The following is an 8,275-nucleotide window of genomic DNA, read 5'->3' on the forward strand; positions in this document are numbered from 1 at the left end:
AAGTTTGAGTGAAGAAATTACTTAAAATAAAATCATTAAAAAAAAAGGCCTTTCCCTCCAATAAGTCTCTTGCAGATCCAAACATTTGTGTCTGCTTTTTAGAGAATCTGAACACACCATCTTTGAAGAAGCTGCCCTTGGAAGACTAAGCATTGTAAAGTCAGCTTACTTATATTTAAAAAAAAAAAAGCTCCTATTTAAATTTATGATCACATTAAACCTATAGATCAATTTAAGAAGAATTTTGCTTGAAGATTTAAATTAACAAAACACAAAAACACTTCCTTGAAATACTCAGGTCAAAGAAAAGGACTATTTTGAAAATATTAATATGAATATTAATTTCAAAACATATTGCATATAACATACTTTGTAAGCAGAGGAACATTAACATAAAATATTATTTTTTTAATTTTTATTATTTTTTTAATGTTTTTTTATTATATTATGTTAGTCACCATACAGTACATCCCCGGTTTCCGATAACATAAAATAGTCTATTACTATATAAAGCATGAAAAAGCTGAGTATTAGACTCAGTAAGCTAGGAAACGAATTAATGAATTTAATGACAACGAAGAAAAGTAATAAAAAATGAGAGCAAAATTAATTTAAAAAAAAGAGAGATGAGCTATAGAATTCATTTTAAAAATTAAGTTCTGTTTAGTCCTGCATCAGGCGCTCCTTACTCAGCAGGGAGCCTGCTTCTCCCTCTGCCTGCTGCTCGCCCTGCTTGTGAGCACTCTTTTGCTCTCTGACAAATAAAATCTTAAAAAAAAAAAAATTAAGTTCTGTTTGTTTGAAATTTCAGGCCAGTAAAATATACAAATCTCTATGCAGCATAATAAAGAAAACAACACATTGCTGCTCCAAGCTCCACTCAAAGTTAGTTGTCTTCCTCCTGCTATATGGGCTGAAGTAGTATTACCAGATGTGGATATGTTGCCTCTAGAACCCAAAGGGGCCTGACAGGTACCGTGCAGAACCATAAGTAGTTTCAATTATGGATAAGTTTTCTGCATAATTATATACTAATAAATGCTGAAAAGAGATTGTTTTATATAAAATATAAATCGACAAATTATATCGTCTCAAGGAGAAATCCAAAAATAAACAGAATAAGAAAAAATAAAATTAAAGTTTTCAGAAATATTACTACAATTAAAGGTGAAGATTACCAGCCAATTTAAAAAATACTACTTCAACATTTTTTTTAGGATTGATTTATTTGAGAGAGAGGGTGAGTGAGAGAGAGAGCACAAGCAGGGAGAAGGGCAGAGGGAGAGGGAGGGGGAGAAGAAGCAGCAGACTCCTCTGCTGAGCAGGGAGCCTGATGTGGGGCATCATCCCAGGACCGCGGGATCATGACCTGAGCCAAAGGCAGCTGCTTAACTAACTGAGCCGCCCAGGAGCTCCAAAACATACTACTTCAACATTTGAAGAAACATTTAATGACCATTTCATAAGCACAACTTAGAAAAAACAAAAAGCTTCTCATATTACGTTCACAATTGATACCAAACCTGGAAAATATTATCATAATATGAAATCCACAGCTTAAGCAAATTTATCAATATTGAAGTAGAACTCTTATAAAAAATTAAATTCATATCATATATCTTTTTAAAGTTGATCAAGTTTAGTTTACTGCAGGAAAACATGGTTGGGTAACAATTAAAAAAATGACTTTATATAATTAATGGCAGCAATGACAAATGAGGAAAAATAATATTCTATATCAAAATAAGTGGAAAATAATATAGCATATTAAAGTAAATGGAAATTACAGATTCTATTCTGGATTTAAAAATACAGATGACTTTGAAAAACAAAAAAGCTGGAAAATTGTTATATAAATTTTACTGAAATATGAAAGATTTGACAATATAAAAAAACCTGACATTTAAAGATAATGATTACCAAATTTATGTAAATATTTAATAATATTCCATTAAAAATCCAATGAAATTTTATAAAGTAATTTGACAACATAAACTTCATAGAAAAAAAGTAAATATATATTTATAAATAAAACTTGATCAAGGGGGCCTTTATAATTACGAGATAGAAAAAAGAGAAAAATAAGCTTTCAAAAAATAAGCTCTACCTTACAACATACAGCAGTGTACATTTCAAACATTTTAAAGGAGCAAAAATTAAAAATAAAAAATAAATGTTAAGTTAATAGAAAACATAAGTTACAATATGCATGTACCTGGTCTTGGGACAGAAAGAGGCTTTCAAATTGAATGCAAATAAAAATGTACTATCAAAAAATAGTTGATAGAAATCAGTATGTGAAGTTTTCAATGTGAAGATAAACTTAACAGAAACAAAAAACAAAAGGAATATGAGGGAGACTATTTGCCCCATAACTAGCATACTATGAAAATAATTTGAAGTTATATAAAAACAATGAATGCTCCAGTTGAAACTGGGGAAAGGTAATGAGCAGATGGATAAAAAAATATAACACTTAACCATACTAAATTTATTTTCTTTGCATTTAATAAAAATAATTCAAATGAAAACATCATTTTTATATTTGTCCTTTGAAAAGATAATTATTTATCAAATATAATACTAATACCAAGACTGGTGACTGTGCCAAAAAATATAAAATGACTTATTTGCAGAAATCTCTTTTCTATAACTTTATTCTTAAGAAGTTAGTAATATACTTACATAAAAGGACATCTACTGAAACACTGTTGTGATTATGAGAATTTAGAAATAGCATATAGTTCAACAATAGCTTAGCTTAATAAATTTTAATACAACTCTATATTAAAGCTCTATTATAGCAGGCATTTTAAGGAAAACATGAAAACGTTTCCAATATTTAGCTCAGTGAAGTTATAATGTATAATGTATAATGAAATTATAATATAAAACTTAAATATGCAGTATGATTTCTATTTTCTAAAATATGACCATATGCATCTAGACAAAGATCACATATATACATCTTTCTATACTTAACGTTCACATTGGTTTTTTCCGGGTGAGTGGCTTATTGACGTGTGTTTAAATAAAATGTGTGTACTGGGAGTGAGAAGAATCAGTTCCTTGATTTTTATAAGCTTATTTGGTAAGGGATTAAGTGAATAGACATCACTGAAAAATCCCCTGGACCTCCTTTCTTTTCCTATAAGGAAATACAATGATCACTTTCATTGAGAGCTATTTGGTTTAAACAAAATTACTTTCTTGCTTTTTATCCATTGGAGAGCAGTTATATACCCAAAATCAATCAGAGTGAAAAACACCACACAGGGTTCTTTAGGTCTCTGTATGCTATACAAATACTGTCATAGCATTTTGCTGAATAACAGCACAGGGTGATAAATGCTTAAAATGGTCCCTGAAGTCCAGTAAAATAATGGACATAGCACACTGGTGAGTGTGCAGAGCTACTGGCTAGCACTATTTTTTGCAAATCAATAAGGCAGAAACACTAATGTTTAATTTCTCTAGAAGAAGAGACAAAAAGATATGCAAATAAAATTGTGTTAAAAATTAAACTTTCACAAAGCAAACAAGAAATATATTCTACAACATAAAAATTAAATGATTGTTCTAGTAATATATAGTGACATTATACCTATTCACCACCATCATGACATTTTTATAAGCAGACAGACTAAATTATGTACCTATTTTTTAACAAACAAACTTTCTTCAGTAATTGGTATTTGATACTAACCAGTTTTTAGTACATTTTGGGACAACAGAGTATGGACCAGGGCAGAAGCCTGGTGACACTGTTCTGAGTTTCATGGAGACTATAGGTTTGACCCTTTTGAAATCACAGAATCATTAGGTTTGACTTCACAAACATTCTCAGAATTTCTCTCTTCTCTCCTTTGTCTTGCCCCCAGTGAGAAAGAAGTTTAACCTTTCAATATTTAAAAAGTCTATTTCTGAGCTATTTGCAGACAAGAGATGAAAAGAATTGTTATCCATCTGATCCATAATTTTAGGAGTAGCAAGGGGTTGAGAGCTGGGAACAACGTGTAAAGAATTATAATACAAGAATAACTTAACCTTCCTGCTCTGTGCTCCTCTCTACTCCACTCCACACCACACACACATACACACACACATGTGCACACATGCACACAAAGACACATACACACAATGTTAAGCTATTTACCAGCGAGCTTCTGGGAACAAGAGATATTTAAAATATACTCAGTTTCTAAGCAGACAAATAATGGAGAAAAGGGTAAAGGACATTGTTTCACAACTGGATGCAGAGAAAAAAATCCCTAAAAAACAGTTTCTCCTAGTGTTTTCTGTTCTCTTATGAGAGAGGAAATAGGAGGACTGAGTGTCCAAAATGACTTTAGACTCCTGGCTTAGGAAATACTGGTGCAGCACTGCAATATCTCTAGCAAGGGAGGAATGTAGATCTTGTTATATAAGCATTAAATCATGAGCAAGCAATTATATGTTAAACTGACATATTTAGGTCCAGTTTCTGGTTCTGCAAATAAGGATCTTAAAAGTTGTCATGCTGTCCTAACAAGAAGTAAAAACCTAAACAAACTGAAAAATCAACTCTTCTTGGATCCCTAAAAGAGGGGAGGGCACAGGGTAAACCACTGTCCCCAAGACTGGAGAGACAGACAGAACACAAGGAATCTCAGGTAACCTGAGCTGAGATACCAAGATGAAACCACCATGAGAACCTGAGTGGGAAGGGAGGGTAGGAAATTCGGAACTATAACTGAAGAACTGCTGGAGGCTCAGTGTGGACAAGTCTGAGTTACAAGCTCCCAGGGAATCCAGTCATTAGAAGGGTCTCTACAACTCTGGTAAGATTTACTTCAGGGAACTCTACCAGGTTCTTACAGTAAATACCAGAGAAAAATTCCCTTGGTCTTCTTTAGGGGTGGGAGTTGGTGGGGGAGGAAGGGCGGAACCATTTTTAAATACTCCAGGAAACTTGCTAACTAAAACTTAAGAAAAAAAGGAACAGAAGAAACAGCAATGACTGAAAATCTTCCTAAATTAATGTCAGACACCAACCCACAGATCCACAAATCTCAGAGAAAATGAAGTAGGATAAATGCCAAAAAAACCCCAAAACCAAAACAAAACACCCACACCCAGGCATATCATTTTCAAACTACAGAAAATCAAAGGTGAAGAAAATAATCCTGAAAGAAGTCCTAGGAAACAAAAAAAGCATATTACCTACAGAGGAACAAAGATAAAAATTACATCCAACCTCTCAGAAACCATGCAAGCAAGAACAGAATAGAGTGAAATGTTTAAATGTTTAGAGAGGAAAAAAAAAAAAAACCCACCAAGCTAGAATTCTGTACCCTATGAAATTATCCTTCAAAAGTGAAGGAGAAAATAAACACTTCCTCACACAAACAAAAACTGATGGAATTTGTGGCCAGGAGATTCGTCTTGCAAGAAATGTTAAAAACAGTTCTTTACATGGGTGGGGTTTGGGGGTTGCCTGGGTCTCCACAGGCGTTCTGGCCAGGACTCCGGGGTGCCCTCGGCTGGCCTCCCCTGAGCAGAGGAGCATCCTGGAGACAGCGAAGTGGCTGAGGCTGCTTGCTAATTGCGCTGCAGGCCACCAGTTCCACCCAAAGGGGACGGAAGTGCAAACGCTTCCAGTCGAGGCTACCCGCAGAGGACTTTTCTTCTCGCGTCACACACTTCAGCCAGGCTCCCGTGCACTTCCTGACGAAAACCCCTGAAGCTGCGCTGTCGCGGGGACGCTTCCTCCTGCTCTTCATTTCAGGCGAACGCGGTGTAAAGGACTCTTTCTCCAGTGGAAGGAAGGGGGCCCGTGGAGAGATGCTGGGTTTTTAGTCAGGCAGTCAACGGACAGCCCTCCAGGACCCGGAAGCCCAAGAAGACGCTGGCTGGTGGGAGGGGTCCTTTTTAGGCCCACCGGCTCTTGGTCGTTTTGAGTCCTGTCACTGCGTTCTGGACCTTTACCTGGGCAGGAGCCTGAATGGCGGAAACTAAGGTGAGGGGATTTCAGGATGATTTCCATCTTGATTTACACATTTAAAAATCTTCCTGCTACCAAAAAAAAAAAAAAAAAAAAGGCCCTCACATTTTCAGCAAGAACACTGAACTCTTCCTCCCAGCTATGAACTGGGAGACTCGAAGAAGACTGTAGTCAAATCCCGATACACATAAGGAATATCGTGGTGGTGGGTGGTGTTTGCACTCCTTTGCTATCAGGCACTTCATATAAAGATGTGACACTGCATGATTTGGCTAGAACAGCACTTTCAGGTTTGATGCATCAGACCAGTGTTCCAAATGAAGTTGTTGATTATATCATCTTTGGCACGATTATACAGGAAGTGAAAACAAGCAATGTGGTAGAGAGACTGCCCTTGAGCCGGCTTCTCTGACAAGAATCCTGCTCATACTAGCTTGCATATCTGCCAACCAAGCCAGGACCACAGGTGTTGTTGGCTGGTTTGTTTCTGGCCATTTTGATGCAATTGTGGGAGGTGGTGTAGAGTTAATGTTGGACATTGCTATTCGTCATTCAAAGAAAATAAGGAAAATGATTCTTGATCTCAATAAGGCCAAGACTCTGGGTCAGCCACTATCTTTAACCTCTACATTTGGATTGAATTTCTTACCACTTGAGCACCCTCTGGTGAGACGATGGGCACTCTGCAGACCAACTGGTCACTGCCTTTGCTTTTTCTGACTGAAATAGGATGAGTATGTACTTTGTTTCCACAGCCTGACCGTAAGGACCCAGGATGAAGGACTCCTTTCCCAACTTGTATCCTAAAGAGTACCAAGAAAAAATACAGTTACCAAAGATAATTGCATTCATCCTTTCTCCCTGGAGCAGATGGCCAAACAAAAACCTGCATTCATCAAGCCCTGTGGTACAGCGACAGCTGCAAATTCTTCTTTCCTGACCGATGGTGAATCAGCAGTGCTGATTATGGCAGAGGAAAAAGCTCTGGCCACGGGTTATAAATGGAGGACATTTTTGAGGGATTTTGTGTAAGTATCTCAGGATCCAAAAGATCATCTTTTACTCAGACAACATATGCTATTCCAGAAGTTTTAGAGAAGGCAGGATTAACTGGTATTGATGCTTTTGAATTTCAGGAAGTTTTCTCAGGTCAGATTTTGGCTAATTTGAAAGCCATGGATTCTGATTTGTTTGCACAAAAATACATGGTTAGGAAAACCAAGGTTGGATCGCCTACTTTAAAGAAGTTTAACAACTAGGGTGGATGTCGGTCCCTGAGATACCCATTTGGAGCCACTGGCTGCAGGTTGGTCATGGAAACTGTCAACAGATTACAGAAGGAAGGAGGCCAGTATTCCCTAGTGAGTGCCTATACAGCTGGAGAGCAGGACCATGCTATGATAGTAGAAGCTTATGAAAAATAATAGATCAGGAAGAGGTGACCTGGAGTTTCTCTGCAACACTCACACTAGGTAATGCCATTTCCATGCATTACTGCATAATATCTATAATTTCTAGCTCCTCTTAGGAAAACAAAATTTGTGGCCCTCTGTTAAATGCTTTGCAGTTAAGGCTTTGCTAATATTCTGAACTTTCCAATAATCATGGCTTACTGCTCTTTTGGAGATTACTTAGCCACTAGAATGTCACATAGTAATAGGCTTAAGCATTTGCTTTTGGTCTTTATTTTCATTGAAGACTAAATTAGTGGTTGCAGTTTGGGAGAGAGGTTAGCTGAGATTGGGAATCATCTTTGTAATATTTGCAAATTATACTCATTCCTATATGTAACCTAAAGATAACTGTTTTCTATGAAATACAAACCAGTGTGCCTAAATTAACTTAATTATGGAAAGATAATTCAGAATCTAAACAAAGTGGAGAGGTATTGTCTCTAAAAAAGTTTTTTAGAGACAATGAAAATAACGTAGGTCGGAAACTCAGATCTACATAAAGGAAGAGCTTCGAAAAAGAATAAGTGAGAATAAAATAAAAACTTTTCTCTTATTCTTAGTTGATCCAACAGATAAATTTTTCAAAATAATAACATCAACAATGTATTCCTGTGTGTATGCTTATGTATATATCATATATGCTTCCTTTTTTTTTTAAAGATTTTATTTATTTATTTGACAGAGACAGAGACAGCCAGTGAGAGAGGGAACACAAGCAGGGGGAGTGGGAGAGGAAGAAGCAGGCTCATAGCAGAGGAGCCTGATGTGGGGCTCGAACCCACAACGCCGGGATCACGCCCTGAGCCGAAGGCAGACGCTTAACCGCTGTGCCACCCAG

General features: G+C 36.4%; 1 pseudogene; it reads left to right on the forward strand.

Moving 5' to 3' along the window:
- Window positions 1-2,415: 2,415 nt before the first annotated feature.
- On the forward strand, window positions 2,416-7,407 carry LOC103657951 (annotated as a pseudogene).
- Window positions 7,408-8,275: the final 868 nt, after the last annotated feature.

This window comes from Ursus maritimus, unplaced genomic scaffold, assembly GCF_017311325.1.
Source record: "Ursus maritimus isolate PB19 unplaced genomic scaffold, ASM1731132v1 scaffold_11, whole genome shotgun sequence".
Lineage (NCBI taxonomy): Eukaryota > Metazoa > Chordata > Mammalia > Carnivora > Ursidae > Ursus > Ursus maritimus.